At 37.8% G+C, this 24,794-nt stretch overlaps 1 protein-coding gene across 1 annotated transcript in view; it reads left to right on the top strand.

The window, feature by feature from the left end:
• Positions 1-24,794, top strand: part of CA10 (carbonic anhydrase 10) — a 178,126-nt gene that overhangs the window by 10,331 nt on the left and 143,001 nt on the right. The gene's annotated exons all lie outside the window — the stretch shown is intronic.

Genomic DNA, 24,794 nt, shown 5'->3' with positions numbered 1-24,794 from the left:
CCTAACATGCAAGTTTCGCTTGAAATCCTAACTTGGCTTCAGTAAGATTTAGTAAATGGTACATAATCAGCAGGCAGCTAACAGGATCTAAATAAGCAATACCAGCTGAATTTGATAGGCAAAAGTGAAATCCAGGCTAGCAGTAGCCTAGCATTGGTCAGTATTTGGAGAACTCCTCCAAAACATGTGTATTGCTTGTCCCAATGCTTTGTACTCCTTGAGTATCATGTGATAGGCCTTAGCTTGTTCTTTTTAGTTCTGGATCTCTCTAACTTTTCAGGATTTAACCTCCCTGAGACACTAGTAGTTCTCAGACTGACAATTTTTGGGATTTGACCTACACTCAACACCTGATCTTTTTGTATTCACTTTCTGTAAATTATTTTATTCTTTCTTTCAAACAGGATTACTTTGTTGGGTCTTCACTGTTCCATTTCACTAGATCTTTCCACTTAGGAGTCAGGAAACTTTAGCAACCTCCATTTTCTGTTCAGTTGTGGAGCTGATTTAACAGTACATTCCTCATTCAGTATACACAGAAACATTCAGTGATTATTTTGTTCAGTATGTCTTCAGTGCAACTGAGATGAATATACATTAATTTATGTATATTAACTATATATTATAAGCTAAAATAGTGCTTCAAGTTCTGTCATGAATGCGTCATGAAAATTGCTACATGACCTTTATTTCCTCAAAGTACTAGAAAATATTACTTGGCTATTGTGTGAACTGTAGAATCTGTAGATTTGATCAGTCATCAGAGATTTTAACTGTTGTGACAACAGTTACAATCTGACACTCATATGAAGTATCCAAAATGCTGATTATCTTGATAGGAATACTAGTGCAAATGAAGTATTTCAACCCACAACTTTCTGGCACTGAAATACTTGTGGAAAGTACATATGAAAATCAACATCTACAAGCCTAGAGCTTAATTACATATTGATGTAGCATAAAGCAGCTTTTCAGATTTACTTGAGATTGGTTTGGGCTGTCAAAGATGCTGCAGTGTATTGTTATGCATGTTTAGATCCTAATGTTGATCGCAGAGGAAGAAACCCGGAGAACATAATCATATGCTTTCAAGAAATTTCAGCCTTCCTGATCTGCACGACCCAGGGAGATGCCCAGTAGAAGGTGAATGGAAAAAAAAAATCTGCTTAACAGACATTCTAATACTTCAGCTTAAAGAATGAAGAAAAATTTGTCAGCGTATAAAGAAACGTGTGATCAGAGAATGCTTGTGGTATTCTAGTCTTAATACCATGAGAAATTTGGGCTTGGGAACATCCGTAGAAGATTAAGGAGGAAACAGTCATGACAAACTTTCCAGACTTCTTAGACTAGTGTGGAGAGACATCTCCTTTCTGAGAGAACCCTGGATTATTCATACATGCTGAATATTGGACTAAACCTTGCACACATCCTCAAGAATTGGTCCAGAAAGACAATTATGAACAGTTCACTGAAGCAGCCATGAGGAGAGCAAGGGTAATGTAGGGGCCCCTTTCTTGCAGACTGTCATGTTTCTTTCAGATTTAACTCTGCAACCTGTAAGCCTCAGCAGAAGAGAGAAATCCCATGAATTTTTACAAAACAAACAAATAATTTTTTTTCAGCAGCACCTAGATTTTGGAGTCTTTAAAAATCATATTTAAAGCATTTCAAGGATGCATTTTATGGTTATGATCTCAGTCTAACACATCACAAAGGATATGTTAGTGCATATTAAGTTTATCCATAATGTTAGCAGTCACATATCAGATCTCGCATGAGATGGTAATTAGCACCTGAGAGGTGATAGCTGCGAGGCAGTCTGAGGAGCTGTAGCTGAAGTTGCTGACTGATGTGCACTGAAGCAAACTGCTATAGCCATCTGCCAAGATGTTTCCTTTCCACAGCTGTTTGTCCTGTCCCAGGGCTGGAAGTTACCACCCCCAAAGATACCAGAAAGGAATACTTGTCCAAGACTCTGTCACTCCAGTTCAAAACTGGCATCTAAGCTAATGTGACTGACATGAGTACAGCACTTTAGCTGCTTGGGGGAGCAACCACAAGCATAGAGATGACTAATTGGGGGTAACAGCACTGTAAGACACTCCAGGATGATGAGTTGCCAGAGTTTGTCTGGCGCAGCTTTGGCTGTGTGAATGCTTTTCGCCTACTTCAAAGCAAAGTCACTGTCTGTCTTTGAACTATCACTTCTTTCATGTATAGTTGTGTAAGAATGCATTTAAGAGCGTATCACAATATGCCTAGGTTAGAATATGCCATTCATGTGTTTTTTCTGCTTCATACTCTGTGTTGGATGTATTTAAGTCAAGTCCTAACAAATTCTCTGGATCTTGTGCAGATTTATCTTTGAGCAGTTCATAAAATCAAACCATACTTCACTACATTCCCCAAATCCCAGACTCCCTGTATTCTGTGATAGATTTTAGAAAAATTATTTTAAATCCCCTTCTGATGTAGTATGTTCGTTGGACACAGGATTTTTTTTCCCACTGTACACCAGCAACTTACAATTGCCAATGTTTATCTCACAGGTAGGAGAGGATATAGGCAGAGATGAGGTACAAGACCCATCACACTGTCCTTCCCAACTTCTCTTCTTGCACTGCTCAACAAAGAGAGCAGTGATGACTGAAAGTTTCTCTCCCTACAGTAACTGAGGCTCAGTCTGTCTTAGAGCCAAGCCTTGCCCCTGAGGGTGCAGAGTTGTCAAGTGCAGGAAGGAACCTGCATCAGTGTCTGGGTCCGTGTACATACTACTGATACATAAACCACCCATCTCTCACCTTTTCTAAAAGCAAAGAATTGCTCTTACCATTTAAATCATCTAGGCAAACAAAATAGAAAGTAAGTAGTGCTTTAAAATGTTAATTGAATGCAAATTAGGTTCCAAATTAAATTTCAGGGAATGTTCAAGGATGAAGAATGAATCCTTTTCTTTATTCATGGCGATTTGCATAATAATCAAATAATCTGTATTATTACATACTTTCACTACATAGACTTCTTCTGGTAAGGAATATCAAAGTAGTTCATGATGGGTTAAAATACATTTAAATAACCTTTTTTGTATCTTTTGGCTGAGTTTTGCTGTGACTGAATATGTTGTGTCACTGAAGCCGTGCAAGCATTTTCACATTGGCAAAGGCAATAATATTTGTTCTGTACCATTTCTTTTACTTCAAATAGATGTGCATAACCTTTGATACTCTTGTGTGTCTGATTGTATTGATTCTCTTCATACTGCTCCTGTTTTCTTCATAGCATCATAAAAGTGGGCTTTGGAGAGCATAAAATATAAATGTGTTTAAATCTAATTTGTGATCATGGAATTCACTTGCCAAAACATCCTGTTACTGAAACTTTGGGCTATATATTAATACAAGGTCATAAGTGTTTCTTGCCCAGGGAAGACACTGTTTTCATGACCCTTGCTGAATTATACCACGTCCAAAGTTACTTTACACAGCGACAGTGCTAATCTTGGCTAAGAGGAGGAAGTCCATCTCTACCAAATGATGAGTGAACTTTGCTGAAGGAGCAGATAATGTTCTTCTCCTTGCTTATCATAAAGGTTGTAAAAGAACTTTAATTCCAGAGAAAGATCTACATCCACTGTGATTCATTAACAGCTACAGATCACTGAATCAAAGGCTATATGTTTCCCTGGGATAAGAAATCCCCTGTTCTTAGTTCCTTTCACAACTCATTTTACTGTAAAAGGGATTACTATAAAAGAGATTGATAATGCTGCTCCTGCCTTTTGCAAGGATCACGTTGATGGGATTATGCCCAAACACAGACCAGCTGGCAAAGCTACACTGTCTCAAAAGGAACACCGGGGCAGTGTTTTGAAGCACTGAGAAGTTCCCTCCAAGGATGAAATGCATGAATTTGGTAATGAGTTACAAGGAAAAAGAAGCCTGAAACAATTGACAATCTTGGTCATGAGTGCCAAACCATGATTTTAAACTCGCTGCTATCACCATGTGCTTTTATTATGGCCCACGCACGCAGTTCAAGTGTCCCTAATTTCCCCATGTGGGCTTTAAGATTTCTTTCTTTTGCAGCTTTAAGATTTCTGTTAAACTGCACATTTCTTTATGTACAGTGTAAGAAACATGAACTGTTTATCTGTGACCTGAAACTGAGAGATCTGAAACTTTAAAGCTATGCACATCTTTCTGAAAAGCCTCATGTATTCTGCCATCCTCCAGTCACATAGGGGTCTATTTCATACTTTGAGATTGGTGATCACTTAGTCTGGCTGCCTGAAGAATATAAAACATAAACCTGCTGATTGCTACTCCTGCATTGCTCACTTTTGTACTAACTATAAAATTTTTTCTGGTCTTATTTTGGGTCTTCAGGAGGCTGCAGCATCATTCACCGTCTGGTGCATTCTGCTTGTCAGTAAAAACAGTGGTGCTGTCTGAGCTACAGCAGTCTTTTAAACAGTCTGCACACACTCTTCAAAATCATTCAGTCTGGTGCCGACTCTGAAGAATTAACCAGCCATATATAATTATTTATTGGAACAATAATAGCAGTTTTTCTTTTAGAAAGCAATATATTGGAATGCTTCATTTCTTCAGGGCAGTAGAATGTAGATGCTGGAAATCATTCACTTATTGATTTGGACTTAGGTTAGTATGTATAATATTTCAGCTTTGGTTGTCAGTTAAAGATAGCTTGAAGGAAATATATTTTGTACCAGATATTTTCTTGGTTTCTTACTTCCTTTGGTGATTCTGCAAAAACTGACTGTTTACAAACAGAACTAGAAGAGAAACTAGATTTTTGGGTTTGGGGTTTTTTTTTGCATGGAAGTTAAATAGAATTAAAACGTAAAACCACTGTCTTGCTTTTCAATGAATTGTTGAACAACTCATTATTGTAAAATAGCAAGGAACAGATGAGTGCTTTTAATTTGGAAGAAGAAAGGAACACTGTTGAGAGGAAACATTTGATGGCCTCTGTTCTAATACAAATATGGCAACATTTGCTCATCTCCTTGTGAACTGTAACCAAATTACAGCATTGAGTTTGAGACACTCTCACATTAGTAGTAGTGCTGTGCTATACTTAATGAGAGTATCAGAAAGAGTCCGTAATTTTGAATCTTCCACAGAATTGTAAAGATGCTGGTTAGAGAGTGACTCACCCCTCAAAGGTTTGTTTTGACCTTAAATATGGAAAAAGTGGAATTTAGCATATTAGGATCTGGTTATGGTTCTACATAATATTGTACCTTCACAACAAAGTACAATTCCATGTGATACAACTTGGTCTCCAGGTTTAGTCAACAATTAGTCTTATTAAGAGTTTTATGGGTACTGTGTCTGAATTCAAACTGAGTTTTCCAGGTGAATGGTTTCACTCATCAGATTTTCCTGACAAAGCCTCCAATGCTTCTGTTATGTAGATACTCACATTTTACTGGGAGATGAAATGTCCCTAGGCAAGTCAGTGATATAAATGAGGGAACCATGCTTATACTTCTTTATAGCAAGAAGTGTATTTAACAATCTCAATCTGTGTCTCTGAACTTCTGGTCATGCAAAGCTTTAAGCAAATATAAATACTGAGAGTTGTTTATGGATTTACCTGATTTAATACAAATGTAAATCTTCTTGCTTTCTTGAATAGATGGAGAAATAGTGCAGGATACTGGGTTTGTGTGGTGATCTGTAATGTTCTCCCTCAACAGCAATCGTAACAGTGGCAGAAGAATCAAAGTTGACATTGATTGTGAAGATGTATGTGTGAGAAATGGGATTTATTTATTCATTTAGCAACATGCTACAGAAGTGAACAAAAGTGTCAGTTTAATGATATTCTAGGAGGTGTATTAGGGGTGTCTTGCTAAAAATGTGCCCACTACACAAGCAAGTTCAGGTGAGAAGACTCAAGGTGTTCATTCATCTTGCTGTGGTCCAGCGGTCCTATGTCTGTCCAGTAGCTCTTAGAAACCAAGCAGGATTAAGGGCTTTGTCTTAAATGCTTTGGTAGTGATCCTTTTCTGGGCTTGCCAGCCAAGCTGGGTCCTGCACTCTCATCTACACTGTAAGAAGTGAAAAATTAAAGGCATAAACCACTTTGGCTGATAGGACAGCCCTGTTTACTGTAATTTCAGTTGGGCCATTTCTGTTGCCAATGTCTAGCCCTCAGAAGAAGGTGCAAACAAGGGTGTCTTCACTAATTTCTAATTGGTACCTAGTTTCTAGCTAGCATTGAATTAGCTAGAAGTCTCCCTAGAAGCTTTCTGTGAGACTGTTTTCTGAATTAATAACTACAGTCAGTCTCAAGCCAGGAAGAAAAACTGCCACTACACATTTCTGAATGGTGTTGTATCCAGAGATGCAAAGGTGATGAGCAGTGAGAGGTTTTTAGAAACTCCCTTTCTAAAGGGAATAAAAGGGAGGAACAAAAAGGAGGAAAGGGAGTAAAACCAGGAGATTGATGGGGTAAGTAGGTTAGTCACACTATCTTGTCCAAACTGCATTATAAAAGCTGTGATAGCCTATTGTAGGCCTAGTCATATCAGTTTCCTTCCTCTGTTTATGGCCTGTGTACTTTTAACGTTCCAGTGGTGGGTAGTCTAAGCTCCCACTTAACAGTGTCAAAGAGAACCTATTGTCTGTAGATGCTCTACACTTGATAGTAACAGGTAGAATATTTCTTAATCAGAAGGAAACAGCTCCAGCTTTTTATCACTTTCTCCATTAGTTGTGTTTAGCAGTGAAAGAAGACTGTAACAAAACTCTGAGTCAATGCAGAGGAAGATGTACAGGACCACAGGACACTACATGGCGTGGTTCTCCGGGGCAGTCTGACTCTGGAGGAGGTGTCCTGGCAGAAGGCCTCCAGGGAATACACTCAGAAGAGGGCAGCTCTGCCTGCCTACAGCATGGACCTTCTGCCCTTCACAACACCTGGTGGCACTGTGCTTTCATCCCACAGCCCCCTTCTCACCTGACTAAGGAGCCCAGGGTTGGGGATCATCCTTTACATCCTTTTGTACCAGTATGTTACCAGTATGAAACTTCAAAAGTTCCTGTCTCCAGGTCCTTCCCACTCCTTTGAATACCTATCTATGCAGTCCTTTTTACAAGGGCCTTTTGAATAGAGTAAGTTACTGTCTTAAATACGACCTGTAGCTGCAACCATTTTGCAAACAGATCTCTGAATACTTTTTTCCCCCTAAGCTTTCTTCACTCCTTCAACAATACAAATTTTAGAGGGCAAGCAATGTGAACTAACCACAGTAAAGAACTCTAAAAATCTAAAATTTTAAACCTTGCCAGACTTGTGGTTGGACCACAGTTCTTTGCTAAAGTGGCCTCAGATCCCTTTTACCTTAACAGCCTAATTATCTTTCTTGGGTGTGTTTTTTCCTCTTAAGTTATGATTAATATCCACAGAAGAAAAATTGCATGTAACAGATGTATCTTGAACTTTGTTTCAGTATACAGACAGGACCAAATGATTCAAATTGTCTTCCTGTCTATTTCTAGCCACTGTCAGGCACTGCAAAGGTCAAGCCTTCCCTTTATAACAAATACTAGATTGGACAGCATGTTGTATCTCGCTGTGTCACCAGCTGCCTAGTACCCCTCCTGCTGAACCTGCGGGTTCCTACTGCTTGGACACAAGCAGTATCCCTGTCCTACTTGAGGAATGTGCTGATATGAAACACCTTCAAGGTAGTAATCTACTGATCCTTGTCAATCATTATACCTCACATTTTGCTTGTAGGTTAGATGTCAATTTTAGGGATAGCAGTACTCCAGTTACTTTTTGATGAAGTTGAAAACCCTCTTTCCACTTTCCTGGAGTGGTTCCTGTTTACCTTGCAGAGGTGCTAATACAGGTTATAAGAAGAAAGAACAATTAAGTATGACTAATTCTTTGAGACAGCTGTAGCTGGTAGGGCTACCACAACCTGCATGGATGATGGCTTCTAGCCGGGAGGAAGTTTAAGAGATGGTGGTTACCATTTGGGCATTTATCTCCTTAAAAAGGAGAAGAGGGAGCAGTATCCAAAATATCTGCTGTCCTACACACTGTGGAGTCTGCCACAGTGGTTACAGAATCTAGAAGACCTACAATTACTGTTGGTTAAGTAACTGCTCTTTCTGCAAATTTAATGGAATTTATTTCCTTTAAATATTATACCAGCCCACTTTGAACTTGTTAAAAGTGACAAGCCAGCAAGCCCACGTCTGTGATCTTGCAAAGGTTCATCATTCCATGATAAGCACATCCTCTTAAGCTTTTGCTTAAAAAAAGGATCCTTCCTGTACAGGACCTTAAATGTATCATCAAAAGTTTGGGGTTTGGAATAAAAAGGTAAGGCTAATAATATTAGGAATCTTTTATTTTTTTGGGTTCTTCACTGTGACCTAAAAGCAAAGGAAGTAATCCCAAGTATAGATACTTGTATATACAGGAAAGGGTTTATCGTATTCTTGACAAGCTAAGTATAAAAGCAGTTGAAACAGTGGTCTGTGACTAAGTCGTGAATAACTGAAAGCTTGTAAATCTGTACTTTGAAGGATTATTCAGGATAGTTCTAAGTGCCAGACAGCAAGGCTCCTGCGTGTTGGTGCTGCTGAGTGTATGTATTGGTATATTCAAGTTTATCTTATCTTACACCTTGACAGGCTAATCTTCACACAGTATCTTAGTAGTTCTTGTCACCCTTTGGCAGCAGACATTTTGATGGTATCCATGTCTTAAGAGGAGTAGAATTGAAGCACAAAGAAATCTGATAGAAGAATTAGTAGCTGCTCAGAGGCCCAAGGAACTTTTCTAAAGTAATAATACAAACTGAAGGTGAGTAATGACATCTGCTGTGGTTGATTATGCCCCAAGGAGGGCACTAGGAGCTTTGGCTATTAATTACCTCATAGAAGTAGTCTTTGTGTGTATGCATGTGTTCTTGTACAAGACAGATAGTAGCAGTCATCACTCCTTACATTTAAAAAACCCTTTCTTTATAGATTTTCATTGTATAGTGTAAAATAAGTTAGTGTCCTTTGAAGAAAGAAGTCACTGAGAATAACAAGGAAGAGTACTTTTCTGTTCTAATTATGTTCTTCTGTAATGGCATGTAATCGGACTTAATCAGAGAAGGGTTACAATCTTTCAGTGTACGTTTGCTTGGGTACTTCTCCCATAAATCTGTATGGGATGAGATAGAACTGGAAGGGATCTCAGTATAGTATGGAAACAGAGATAATGAGTGACACTAAGAGGTTGCCGGACTGCTCCTCCTGTCATTATCTCACTTAAAAAAATACTCTTGTAAAATGCTTTGATAAAGAGAATGATATTTTAAGAGTATTACAATTACAGTTTGCAGTTATCAGTTAGGAATCCACCTCTTATTTCACTGAGACTATTTACATCAGAATAGTATAGTGACTTCAGAGAGATTATTTTTGTTACATGGGTGGTAAACCCAGCATCACTAAGGACTTTATAAATACAGCATGCAATTTTCCATTCATACATCTCATCAGTACAATTTAGTGCCATTAGTGTAGAGTTTGTCACTTCATACAGAGGAAAATATGGTCACTGCAGCTACACTCTTTATCTGTGGTTAAAATAAACTGTGAAGTAGGATCACACCACTACTCTGTACGGTTACACAGTGTTAACTCTGCTTGTTGTTTGTCGTCAGTGAAAGCTTTACTGTTACTCGCAAAGAACGTCCCTGCCAAGTCCTGTCCCCTGCCTCATTAGGTGAAAGAGGTGAAAAATAAAAGGAAATGAGGCTGTTACCTAAAGGTAGATACATCATATAGTATGCAAGTACTTCCCTCATAGACTGCTATGATGTAAATATGGAATCACAAGATTGTTTTATCACAGTATTTATTCAGCAGTCTGCAAGAGGTTTTCTGAAACTACCGTGTGTGTATGTGTGGGATTACTTAGGCACTTCAGTTAGGGGATTACTTGTGACTTGGTAGTCTGAAACCACTCATTTGTACTCAGTGAAAATTTCCTCCTCTTGTAACACCTCTCTGAAAAGGTCAGTTGTGAATTCACTGAACCATGAATCCATTGAACACACTCAGGAGCAAAATCCATGCTCATCATTTACCATGTCTGCCTGCCTACGAGTACTTGGAATTATTATTTGGGGAAGTTTTACTGCTGTTACTTACACACATTAAAATACAGCTATCATATAACATCACCCCACCATGGTATTTCTGGGCACATGCTATTTGTGGTCATTGAAAGATTTACTATCTCTTACAAAGAAACTCACCATAAAATACAGTCACCTACTTAATGCATTTCCGGCTACCTGCTGACCCTGCTCAGAGCTGTAAATTGCATTACAGTTAATGACTCTGGCCAAAGAAGGAAGCTTCCTGAATGTTATTGATTGGGTTTTTTTCTACTACTGAAAATACTACTTAAAATTGTCACTTTTTCCTTTCTGAATAGAGTGTGGTTTCGTATTAGGGCACTTTTTCATTTTGTATTTATAAAATGTACAAAAATGCATTAGTGTTTCCAGACCGAGCAGTCACCAACTTTATAGTCAGGACATAAACCCTGAAAATAACAGCATAACATCATAATGGGAAACCTGACAGGTCGTTAACTACAGCTGTGCAAATGGCACTGCTATAATTCACAAGTGCATGTAGACAACATCACAGCCTACAGCCTTTCAGCATCTCATCGAAAGAGAAAAATACTGAAGTATGTAGCACAGAATAACCAGGACACACTGGAAGTCGTTCACTTGACAACAGAGCACGTGGCTGATAAGTGTTCCACCCCAACACAGAGGCAGTTCTTTAGGATCTTTTTATGACTTCCCCCTAATTTATTTTTTCTGTGTCTTTAATATCTAGGAGCTTCAGTTGTGGGGGCTTAGGTGAAGAATGAAGGCCTTTACACAGAGATGTCATTTTACAAATATTAAATGAGATGTAGCTAAAAAAAGATGGATAAGGTGAGTTCAAGGCAACAGTAATGGAGGCTGGGGGAGAATTAAACAACCAGTTTAGTTACCTGTGTCATCAGGCTAGTCTGTGCTTAATGTTCCTGTGCTGTTTATTGAAAAGAAAAAAGATGTTCCTGAAGATCCTTTGAAGAAACTCATGTCTTTTGGCTGGCTGAAATGAAGTAGTGCATCTGCCCCAGCAGAGACGCAACAGTAGGCCACAGGATGGGCACTGTAGCCTTGGCATACCTCCTTCGTGTGCATTACCAGATTTTCCATTTCAAAGGCTCATTTTAGATAGAGCTGAAGATTGTTACATGATTATTAGCAGTGAAATTTTGGCATTATCTTATACTGTGTTACACCTTCGGAAGTGAGGAAGGAAGAAGGGTGGATGTATGCAGGCCAAGTAACAGCCAATTGCACAGCCACTGTGTTCCAGTTTAAAAACAAACCCAAACGTTGAAAAGCACTAGAATTTAAACAATGACATTTAAATCAGATGCCGAGGAGATGGGATTTTTCTTCCTCTCTTACAAGAAATACTTTGGTCACATTTGGTTTAGTAATGTCTCTGAAATCCAGGTGTTACTTGGTTTCTACACTAGAATAATTAGAAGGCAAGTCTGGCTGAAGTAGTCCTTACAAAAGCCTGCTGCTGCCAGTTTTGAAAATCCTAGGTTATTACTTCTGTCTGAAAATAGCTCCCCACTGAAAACAGTGGGATTTGCTTGCTGAGTGCTGCATCCCTTGAATAAGGACATCACAAGCTGATTCTTTAAAGAAAAATAAAATTTACAAGACTGTATTCCTTTTACAATGGCTATATTTAAACCATCTCTTTCCAATTTCTTTAACTGAAGTGAAATTATTTATTTACAGAGCTGTGCAGTGTAGCCTCCATCTCTCTTCTTCCAGAGTGTTTACACTGTAATTGCATTAATAATGTGCTTTTTGAGGAGATCACATTTTAATATTGTATCCTGTATTTCTCATGGAGGGGAGGGGCTGAATGGAAGGAATAAACCTTTGTACCTGGGATCACGCTAATGTTACCACAGCATGAACAGGTATAGGATGAATAGGATGCTCGGTTCTGAAGAGGAACTGCTCCTTCAAATCTCAGTCAGATGCAGTTAAAGCCATATCATGGGCCAGCTGCCCTTCTACAACATGCAGATAGGAATGATGGCTAATTCCCAGCTTTAGTCCCAATTTAGAACTGCAGGATTTAGCTGTTCTGTATGAGTCAGAGAATATAGCATATGACATAAGAGAAAGCATCTCAGATAAGGTAGTCAACCTTTCTGTATTTTCAAACTAGGCTACATAGACCATGACTACAAAATACCCATTCACTGTTGCGTGTCGACCCACTTCCTAAGGGTGAATTCTAATTCCATTTTGCTTCTCCTGTCCACCAGTTGGGTATCTACAAATGGCTTTTCTTCCTAGTCTTAAATTAGGCTTTCTTAAAATAAAGAAGAAATAAATGACTGAAGTCTAATAGGATATGGCTGAAACACATTGCATGGCCTTGGCAGGCTCTATTACTGACATCTTTAGAATTACCCGGTATTTTAATGTGCATTTAAAATTGGTTCACAGGGGTATAAATTAAAGTAATAGAGAAACTAGTCTCTCAAGATTTTATTGCTCATTGTAATTTCATGTTTATGGGCTTATTCCTTTGTGGCGGGTCTTGGGGCTTTTTAGTTCTAGAGAGTATAGTAGTAAGAAGATGTTGCCTAACTCAGAGCCTGGTGAAATCAGTGGAAGTCCTTCCACATGACTTGAACAGGTTCTGTCTGTGGGCCACAGTCATGTTACTGACATTGTCAACTGCGTGGATTTAGTTTCCCAGTTATGAATGCTGTCCAGTCCAAATTAATTTTTTGATTGAATTTTAAATACAGGATCAGAACTTATTTTACATTATTTTTCATGCAACTGTTATGCCTAGTTCAAGTAGGAAAAAAAAAACAGGGAAAAATAGATTAAAATTATGTATTTGTTGAGACATGAAATGAGTTAAGAGTTGTGCACAGAGATATGACTCTTCCTACACCTCCAACTCAGTGTAACCACAACAGAATTCTGGAGAGGACAAAGGAAGAGTACTAATTAAAATGGCAAAACTGCATTAAATTGAAGGACATGAAGCTTTTCTCCTGTATTTATGATGTTCAGCTTTCTGTCAGTTTTACCATTGTTTCTATTTTTTTGCCAACTCTGTAACTACTCACAGCCTTCTTTGAGTTAATAGTACACTTGGGTAGGCATGATATACACTTAAGGCAGGATACAGAGCTACAAGTAATGTTTGTAGAAAACACAGAAATTCTCCCAGCTTGTTACATCAAGTCATGAGGAATTATGTTTATTTGTATCCATTAATTATAACAAGCCCTTTATATTTGCATAGTTTTTGCTTCAAAACTACCTAAAACACCACTAGATTGTAAAGACATGAAGGAGCTCCAGAACATGAATATTACAAAATACTGAAGAAAAAAATACTCAGTTTCATAAACAACACTTCTTGATTTAGAAAGTCCAGTCTGAAATACAGAATTTTTTTTTTCTAGTATTTTTTCAGTTTCAGAACTGGTTTAGCAGTCTCAGTCCCAGTGGCTTTTTAAGATTGATGGCCAGATGTACAAACCCCATTTAAGTCCTTTAAAATGCAAAGAACTCGCAAAGGAAAAGGAGCTAAGTATATAAGATACATGGTTTCTCCCAAAAGGTTCTTGGAATTGGGCATCCAACTTGCTTAGGCAAGAAGACCCCAGGAGGCACCTGCTGTATCATTTAGTGCCTGAAGACCACCATAATTCTGACTGTAAAGTTCCAAAGTATCTAAATCGTCTTTAAATAACAACTTTAGTCCCTGAAAGAGTGTTCTCTATTTTCTTAGGGTAGGGTAAGTAGGGTAAATAGCTGAAGAATTAGTTACCCCCACCATGTCTCAAACCTTACCACATATTAAATGGAAATGCAGAGAAAGTTAAATGACATTAAAGCAGTGTAGGCAGAAGAAATGGGTTCAAGTGAAAGATGTTCTCGTTTCTTGCCTGGGTCTGGGAGCATTTCTGGTAAACTGTTTCTAATGTGCCCTTCAGGAAGCTGTTACTGAGATACTGTCATTTAATTTTCAATTTCCTGCTTGACCTTGTTCTGCAACATGAGTTTGCATTGGTTTTCATGCATAATGTACATAAAGACACCTTCAACTACTTAGTACATAATACTGTTGCTGGGCCATATATTTATAGCAAGAATTTTGTGGTGCATGCTGTTCATAATTTGAGAAGAGGGGATTCATAGTTGCAAGCTCTTAAATACAAAGCTGTTGGAATAATGTCAGCTGGCTTTAATAAGAAAATATTTTCACAAGTGTTTTAAAGATGTATTTTTGCTTACCAATCAGACACCTACAGTCACATTTCCCAGACTGTATGAAACTAAAGAATATCATCCTCTGTGTAGCATCTGCCTCTGCAGAGAAACAGTGCACTAAATCTTGTAACATGCCCTGTCTGCAAACACGATGTTCGTGGGATTGGGCTGTAGAAGGCAGGTACTGGTTTCTTCTTTGCATTCTACATGATTTGGGTGCTTTCAGAGACTGAATAGCTGTCAGAAGCTTTGCCATTTGCTGTCCCTGAATAGAACAGGTAAATGAACATTTTTCTCATGCTTTTCTGTACTAAAGGCAAAAGGACTGGCACAGGAAATTCTGTCTTGTTTTGTGTCAGTAAAGGAAGGCTCTACTTTCCCTCCAAATGGCCTGTTCTGCAGCTTGATGTATTTGCTTTTATAGCGAGAATCTGCTGTCAAAAACAGTGCATTGGGCAGTTTAGCCCAGTACATATTCTTCTTTTGGGACTTTTAAAACTGTCTTGAACAGCACAGGGGCTCTCCATAGTGTAGTGTTAAACATGCAGGCAAATTCATATTTTAGTGAAGTACTTTCCTTTTACAGCAGAAGTTTAACAAACAGAATCAGATTCAAGTATCCTTATTCAGAGAATTTCTAAATTTGGTATGTGTTTTCACTCCCTAACTTGCCTATTCACTTTGTGAGATACTTTCAGTGACCCCAGGATGATACTGTGCCCCACCTCCAAATGACTGTGGGTAATCTTCTCACAGTACAACTTTATTTTATATTCTCACTGCCATATTTCGCTTGAAAGTAACCGTTAAATATAGAGAGAATTTCATTCTATGAACTGACATAATCCCAAATATATTTGCATCACCTCATTGGCGTCTGAGCTAGCGCCCAAATTTGTTCTTTATCAGAGTTTGAATTCACTATGAACATAATAGAAATGATCAGACTTTAGCTGTTTCATGAGATCAGTGGGATTGTTCATCCAGAGAGACCCACTGCTTCAACAGAGACATTCATCCATCTGGTGTTGCTCCACAAACCCACCTGGTCCAAAGAATAAACAGAAATAGCTCTAGTTTTAGGCATTGCATTAATAAGTGATCAAATTCTGCTTCTTGTATAATACTTCCTTCCTCTAGAACGACCAAACCCTCCAAACAGACCCAGCTACTGTGTAGTGCAAACCAAAATACCAAAGACCAGAGAATTTCACAATATTAAATTTCACTAGCCTCTAACATCTTAAATTAATTGTTCTATTCATGCTGATATTAGGTTTCTAGTTTTTGGGTTTTTTTTTCAATCAGATCTTTCAGAACCACCTTCTTCACTACATGGCTTTCCAGTTGGGGCACATACAGGCACATGCATGTGTGTACATACACCTACATCTACAGAGTTTTCACATTTTTAACATTTAACACTCAAATGTTTGATGTACAAAATGTTTCTCTGCAGCATTCCTTATGTAAGCTCTCTAACAACAGAAGGAAATATTCCATCTATGATAGAATTTAATCTAGTCATTGAAGAACAGCAGATGTAAATTATACTACAAGAGAAATCTTAATTCAGTGGATTTTTATGATGTGTGGAGACGGATAAAGTGCTCCTTGAATGCTAACCAAGATCTTTGCGTGCAGATGCACAAATAATTTCATGTTGGGTATTTTTTTATTGCTTTTAAGAAACTACCTTTGAGATGCACAACCTTTTTTCCCCAGCACTGTCTTGTCAAGAGGCAGTCACCTTATGTATGCATTCTTTTATGGTTTTTAACATTTTACATTTTTATGTGAATATTTTTCTGAAAGGATTTGAGCTTTTAAAAATCAGGTTTCTAGAAATAAGCCACAGGAAATCAGCATGATAGCATATAATTCCACATTAGTATCAGCCAAACAATATTGGGAAAATATTGTCTTACTTTTAGATTAAAAAAAATGGGTCATCCTGCAATCTTCTAATGTCACTGACACCTTTACCATGTTTCTTATTATTTCTAAAGAATTCTTACTCTCTTTTTCGTAGTTTCATCACGCTTGGATACCAGGCTGCATGTGATGCACAGCTCTATCTTCATATACCTTCAGAATAATTTCATTACTATTTAAAATAGTTTGTACATTGCCATTTGCAAATAATCTAGAGTACTATATCCAAACCAGTGTTTTCAGTGATAGCTGAATTGGGGATTTGAGCTGATTTTAAATTTCAAACACAACATGAATCATTGAACTCTCAAACAACAAACCAGCCTGATTCTACTTGCACCTAAAAATTACACCAGAACTTGTGAGTGTGCACTGTGAGAAGCGTTGTACATATTTCTAGTATTGAATATAGTGCAAGAAATTCAATTGTTAAAAGATCATAGGATTTAGGTATTTGATTCATTTATAACCTAACAAGCATTGCAATGTTCCTGTGCAGACACAATAGGCAGCTACTAGGACTAATCGGCAAACGAAGAACAAGATGCTTTGGATGGAGGAACGGGAGATCCATATTGTGCAAAGGATGGCAACAAAGAGTTAACCATTTTCACTCTGATTTAGCAATGCAAGTTAGAATGGGCTTAATCAAACATCCTTTCCAGCTGCTGTGTCTAAAGTTAGGAATGTATTTGTAGGAGGACCAGCAACCTACAACAAAGCATAAGAATGTCAACAGCAGACTTAACTCTGATTGCTAGATCCATGAGCAATAGTTTTATGCAAAACTGGTTTTTGCTTTGACTAAAATAAATGGAAAATTTTATTTAGTAAAAACACTAAGCCCAGAATTTAACTTTCACAAAACTGGCAGCTAAATCTGAGAACATATGTCTAATTTACTGTGTGGGCAAGGCATTTCTACAGAACTCTAAAAATAAGTTGTTGTGTATGTTTTCTGAAGGTGGGAGTGACCTTCTGGAGATACTTGAGCTTTTAGGAATCATCTTCAACAGGAAATGAATCACCTACTGAGTTCACCGTGTTCTGTAGGTATTTCTTGTTCTAAATTTAGAGTCTGTGGGACTAAGCCTCTTCTCACAATTTTTACTTCGTATTTGCCCTAGTATAAAGGGTGTGGAGAATAATCTGGGTGTGGGGAATTGCTTTTGGATTCTACCACAATAAGAAGTATAAAAATAAAAATGGATCAGTAAAAAGGACTACCCGTTTGCTTGTAGGTGCACATTATGTATAATTATGTAAGACTAGTATGTAGCTCCCATTCTAATCTCCATTTTCAAGCTGATTATAAATATTGAAATAAAATGAACTAAGAACTCCTTGTTGTAAAAACATCCCAAAGCATCTCTGTCCAAAAGCGCTAACTAGCTTCCTGTGTGTTTTCAGATACCTTTTTGTTTCTCAGCAATGTGTGGTATTGCCACTCAGTGCACGTAACAGCAAGATAGAGTATTGGAAGTACTTAAGGAGCCTTGAGGTATTTAAGGCACCAGTGATGGAAGACTGTACATATTGCATGTCACTGTAATCATGGTCTCAGTAGTGTTTTTGCACTGTCATGGCCTCATCACAAGATACTGAAGTTCTTAACATCTCGTTTCTTGCCACTTGGTTTTCTAGAAACTAATTTGTAGATATTGCACCTAATCAACTGATTAAAGCCTAGCTGACTACACCAGGGCCCTCTGTTGGTTTACACTAACAAGACTTTTCCAGTAACTTTCTTGAAAGTAGAAAGGAGGAAAACCACATTCAGCTTAGTTATGAGCAAGTTTATATCTGGTTAGTTCAGTGAGATTTCAGCAGTGTTAAATATGACTGTATGAGTAAACTATAGATAGCCTCAAGATTCAGTTCTCTACAAGAAAGAAGAGGGTTCTATTTCTCTCTACTGCAGAAACAGTCCTATTTGATGGAGAGAACAGAAAGGTAACAGTCAACATGAGAAACTATCATCTGTCCTCACAGTACTGAAGAGACTCCAGGATCTGAAAGACAATCTAAATCATTAGCTATTCTTCAGCCATAATATTCGGAATGGGTCATGTGGAATCGTTTATGTAGGTAAGCCAAAAAGATTGGAGAAAAGGCACCAAGGTCTAAGAAAATACTTCTGGTACTACTGTCAGCAGCCCTCCTGAGACGCACCCTGCCATGTCCCCAACACAACCAGGCAAGAGAAGCCCTAGAAATCTGAGCTTTGGAAGGAAAATCTGCTGCTCATCAGCTTTCAGAGTGAAGAAATATCAAGTGGTACTTGTTTTGGGATATATGCTATGATTTCATGGGCAAGCTTCCCAGAGATTGTTTGATGGAACAGAGAAGCCTCATGGCAGCAGGCCAGCTGGCATCCTGAACAGCACTTCATGATCTTTGGAACCCATGAGAAAGAAGCAAAGCTTCCTCCACAGATGGCTATCAGCCTCCTCCTCATCCGTTCCTCAGTCTGACTCTGAAATCAATATTTTCATAGGCAGTTCAAAATTCCAGCTGGACATTCTATGGACATGCACTCTTCCAGCCTCTGCATGGACTTAGACAATGGTTCTTGGTGTTGAAAGTCATCCCCCAAGCAACAGGGTTGCACTTTACTTTGGAAAGTTATTGCATCATCCAGTCTCTTTTGTCTTCAGGGAACCCTGCTCTCCTCAAAATATCTACCAAAGCAAAAGAAATCAGCTCTGTAGTGAAAAAGTGACTCAGATTCTAACTTGGAGAACAAATAATTTTCTAGCTCTAGTTTCTGTATGTGTGCATTTGGTCCTTGTTCTGGGTTCCTTGAGCCCATTGTTCAAAATACAGAAAGATTTAATGGTTTCAGAGAGGGACATCCCCTCATCTGTTAAGATACTTCGTCCTTCACGGCACCGTGAAAGCTAAATTTTCATTTTACTCCGGCTATGGCACTGTCATACTTGAGTAGAAGAAAACTCAAGATTAATCCCACCCTGTAACTACCTAATGTTATGGACACTGGGTTTTGAAAGACTTACATAATAGGTCACTAAAGTTACCTGAGTTTCACTGTGAGGTAAGAGAAATTTATCTCTAGCTCAGATCGGATTCAGCTGTTTTTACCTCCCTCCCCTAAATCATTCCAATACTCCTAACACAAGGCTGAGTCTTATCCCCACATGAGAAGGGACTTGCTTCAAACTAGCACATCGGTTCTGTGCATATATGATACAAATTATACAAGACTTCATAGGTAATTAGGAAGGAATTCAAATTTTCCTGTTCTGGGAGTTCAGTGGTCCATCCACAGACCATTTCCATTATTCATAACTATACATGCAGATCACTGTTATCATTACAGTCCTCTTGGAAAAGACATCTTAATATCAAAATGTAAACTTGTATTATGAAACAGGGCTTCAAATACAGTACTTGCATTCTTGAAATTTTGTTTTAGAACACTGTAATTAAAAGAATACCAAGGGAAAAATCATGTCAAAGCAATGAATAACCTTAATTAGAGGCCTTGCTGTACCCTCTGATCCTAACTGGTGGTATTGCAGTTTGAATTAAGAAATATCTGATTCATTTTCATTAAACAATGTTTCCTTCACTGTTCCTGGTTATAACATCAACTTAATTATAAAAAATTATTTTCCTGGGGACATACAAATGTAAGCAATGGCGAAAAAAGTCATAATATATCTACACAAAGGTACGTGCTCTGGGCTTTCTAGTCTCCAAAGACACTTTAAAAAGACTGTTCCTCAGTTGTGTTTATGAAATAAATGGATTACAAAATAATATGAAATGGTGAGTGTTGCATTTCTGTGTTTTGATATGTATTAAAATTTATTATCCTTGATCTCTGCTACTATTCAAATACGTTTTCTGTATTCTGTCACTTGTGCCCTACAGTGTTTCATTTCATTTCACTGAAAACCTTTTACATGTGCCCAAGAATAGGACTGTCACTGGAAAGATTATTCTTAGAGTATTTCAAGGCTGATCCTGAAAGGGCTATGTGCCCTCTGTATTGAAAATACAATAGTAGTTCTTTGTCAGACCTCCAACACTGAGTATTTTTAAAATGTTTATTCTTATTTACAACTATGGAAGCTCATGATTTTATACGCTTTGCATACTGTATTCCATTATTCTTTAATATATATGTTAGTACTAAATTTCAGTGAACTTAACTTCAATATGTTTTGCCAACTTATAGCATGTCTTAACAAAGGATGAAAGAACACTGAGATCTGGCCTTCTGACAACATGGTCCAGGAGTAACCCTTGTGTCTTGACAATGTTGAGGCTTTTGTTGTTTTTAAACCATTGCCACTATCCTAATTAGCTTTTGTCATGTTGTCTTTGAACAGCTAAATAAGTGAGATCTCTTTCAGGTGTCTTGTCTTTGAGATTAATTGTAAACATCTGCTAACTGGTGAGGACAGCAATTCTTGTAGTTTTTCAGTATAGCTCCTGAAGGGATGTTAATTTTCTAAAGCCCTGCTTTACAATTCCTTTTTTTCCCCTCATAAAACCAGGGATACACTGTTAAAGTGCAATACTTCAAAACAGTAGAAAAAGGTAGAAAGTAGATCGTCAGTTAATGTTGTATTTCATTCTTAAGATGTCATCAGTCAAAAGTATGTGTTTATGTAATCTATAGAATCTTTTTCTATTGTCAATGAGGAAAATTAATTGAAAACATTTATCAAAGTCTTTCCTATAAGGGAATAAAAGTTTTCTAGTATCACGCCAACATTTGGGAAAAGAAAAATATTTATTTCAAAGGCCAGTACAAGTAGGAATAGATGGGTACATACATAAGCAACCTGAACAGATGGTTAAAAAAATGAAAAGTGGATGGCTGAGAAAAGGTCCCTCTGACATTCACTATTAGAGACAACAGTGGCTGTTAATAAAGCAGAGTTAATTCTATAGCAAGGAGTGAAATATTATTTAATCAGCAGTACTTCATACATAATTCAATTAACTGCCTTCACTCATCAGTATTAACGAGAGCTGGAGCTTGGATTAATGTGCTTGAGCTTCATAACAGCACTCCCAGTCTACTTAAATGCTGCCAAAACTTAATAAAGCACTGCCAATCAAATTACAGTATCTGAGCCCAGTGCATCAATGTGCTGATATTACAAATCATCCTGTGCTCACATCATTGTTTGCTAATTTCTTATTTATGCTAAACTCTGCACTAAACAGTTTAATTAGTGTTTGATGGTAGAACAAGTTGAATTTCTTATCACTTTCTTGATGATGTCTTTAGGATCATTTAGCAATAACTATGAATGGTGTATCCATGTGCTTTCAAACACATAATTTTTCAAATATTAACTTTAATCGGATGCATAGATTGCCACAGAGGGATTTCTGTTAGTCAGAAAAATAAGGAATGCTAACTTAAATTCTGCTTTTGTTCTGAAGAACATTTCAGCTGTGGTTCGTGCTCTTCTAGGCATAACAAGGATCTCACCCTCAGTTACAGTGAACCACCTTGATGGTGCCATTTGTTGCTGCTTGTACTCCTTGTGCTTTCTCTCACTTCAGAAAGAGAGAAGGGACAATGAAGGTTTCCAAAATATTTTCCTCTCTGCTATTGAGGGATTTGATTCTCACCAGCTGATGAGGCTGCCTCAGCAGAAGCTGGGAAAATGATGCTTTGCTATTATATCACCTTCAGTGCAACCTGTGGCCAGCCTCATCTAGGAAACTTCAGAAGAGTTATGCCCAGCCTTATAGAACTGCTGAAGGGAAAGGCAGCCTGATGCTGCTTATGCCACCTTTAACTCTTCTGAAATAAATTTCTGCTGCTCCTCAAAACACTTGGCCCTGTTTCAGCTGGCTGAATTGAGGCCAGACCTTGGCACCCAAAAGGAGATTGAACTGCTGAAAAGTTCTTTGAAATGTAAGCTCTGGAAGCATTACAAGCTGTCAGAAGAATCAGAATAAGATAAATGACATCATAGAGAAAATATAGAAGAGTATACTTTTATATATTTCTTTTTAATCTTAGCAGAAGAAAAGAAACCAAGACGTCAGAGGAGCACAGTCAGTTTTTGTATACAGCAAGGGCCTGATAGTTTCAGGAGTCCACAAGTTTGAGGGATGTTTTGTTTAAAGAAAAATTCAGAACTGTAAATCATTCAGAAACATTTGGGGGGACAAACAACATGTGCAAGTCACAGTTGACTGGATTCTACCTGGATAGATTCTACCCTTTACTTTGCTTATTGAAATTTATTCCTGTCATCTGGAGTAGGTGAAATCCAAGGAAATAAAAGATGTCATAGCCATTCACTCCCTCGATTCTCAAGGTGAAACCAGATGAGGCTGAATTCAATGTGGTATCATTCTGTTGGGAGCCCTAGCACTGGATTTGGCATCAAGTCTCTTGAGGACAAGTGAGGACTATAAAGTGAAGCATGATACATAAAAGCAAGAGGCAGCAACCAGAATTCCTCAGAAGAACAGAGAAACTGGGTCTATTAAGTACTACGTAAAGAGGAACGATATTTATGCTATATGTTCTCCAAGTAGTGCCATCTGAGGATTTAGCAATTCATCCAAAAACATATTAGGTCGTTAAGGCTAAGTTGGATATATTTTAAAACGAGAAAATAGTGGAGAACCAAACCCTGACTTTGTAATAAAGTCAGCACAACTATTAATTTAAACAGAGCCTCACCAGTTTAGAACCTCTTCCTTACAGTTAGTATTTCTCCTTTCCCATGTTTTTGATAGGAGTTTTAACAGCGGAAAATGGAATGCTAAATTGACAGCAAGTATTTCCTGATCCAGTATCATTATCAGAACCTGTAGAAGGGTGGCACATTTTCAAGGGTTCATCACTGTGTAAGTGCCTCGCAGGTGGTAAAAGTTAATCTCCTAAAGGAGTGTAAAATGACCTATGTCCACATTGCAAAAAAATAGTTTGAATTTGCTGATAAAGTTTAAATCATACTTTATCCTTTTGCCTTCTATTTAAAATGTGAAAAATAAAGATCATCCAAAGGAAAAAGTACAGTGTCTACTCAAAATCTGGTTTAGACTAACAAAGAGGCACTCAGGTTTTCAGCCATTTTAAACACTAAAGTCAACAGAGAAAGGAAAATGACTTTCTAATTCAATTTCCAAGTTTCAGGCACTGTTGGTGACATTCAGAATAAAAGATGGATCAGAAAAATCAACAAGCAATACATTAGCACTTTCACATCATGGAAGTAGTATTTCAAACTGGAAACAGAAGAATTAGTTATGAATGGACTGCACCAGAATGTTTTTCATCAGTGGCTATGTTTGTCAATGATATAAAAAGCTGGCAGCAAATACAGCACTATTGACTTATGAATAATCTAGACATACTCAGTTTAAAAATGAAAGAAATGGAATGAAAGCTCATGTGGGTCAATAAAAAAAAAAAAAAAAAAAAAAGAATATGGCACTTGCAGTGAGAGGACATGGAGAAAACAGTCTCATTTCCCCATCTGTACTCCCAACAGTAACATTGTCAAAAAACACCCATGTGTCCGAAGTTTTAACAGTTATCAAAAGAAATGAGGAATAGATTCTCCTGCCAACCTTTTTTACTTGAGAATTTTATGCCCTGCACGGGGGAAGTGACACAGACTCCATGCTGAATGTCACTGTCAGCCATAGCTCCAAAGTCAGCTGTAAATTCACAGATCTCAAGGCTAGAAGATGCTGCTAGATAATAGGTATGGATTTTCTGTACATCATGACTGTGTGTCATCCCCCTACCACCTGTACTGAACCTAATAATTTGTCTGAATAAAGCAGTAGTCCATAAACTTTACTGCTGAGCAAACAGCATGCTGTTGGCAACATCATACTTTGCTCTCCCTTTCAGCTCATCAAAAGATGACTCAATTACCATTTAAAAGTTTATACTGCCTATGAAGTCAAGGACTGTAGAATTAGTAGTCAGCTTGAATGTGTTTTGAAAAGAGTAAATGTATCTTAATGTGAAGAACTGACAGGTTTACATGTAAGTGTTAGAGGACAAGCTGCAAGCCAGTGTTGGTGTTAATTTTAACTAGCTTCACCCATGCAGTGAATAATGGGCAGGTGAAAATGACAGGTTCTGTCAACCTTTAAGAGAGGATGATCATTCTGGTAATGAAGAAAAAACCATTTGATCAAGCCTGCCTAGTTTTTGCAGTTGCCCAGATTCAGAGATTCAAAACAGAAGAATTTAAAATCACAATCTTTCTCAAAAAGTCAAGCTAAGCAGTAAAACTAGCAATTAGAAACATGATCATGAAGGTTTGCATATTTTGCTTTCTTAAAAGCTGTGGAAGGTATTTGGCTCTAAGGTACTTTTAATCTTACAGCAAAATTTCAGGGAAACTGCCTTAATTTTATGTCTTGTTTAATGTTGAGCCTAAGCCCAAGATGTTGACATCATCTTGTTTAAGGAGTGTGAAGCAGCTTAGTTTTACAT

This window comes from Athene cunicularia, assembly GCF_003259725.1.
Source record: "Athene cunicularia isolate RWA chromosome 18 unlocalized genomic scaffold, athCun1 chr18_part1, whole genome shotgun sequence".
Taxonomy (NCBI): Eukaryota; Metazoa; Chordata; class Aves; order Strigiformes; family Strigidae; genus Athene; species Athene cunicularia.
This window is presented reverse-complemented; position numbering and strand designations above follow the sequence as displayed.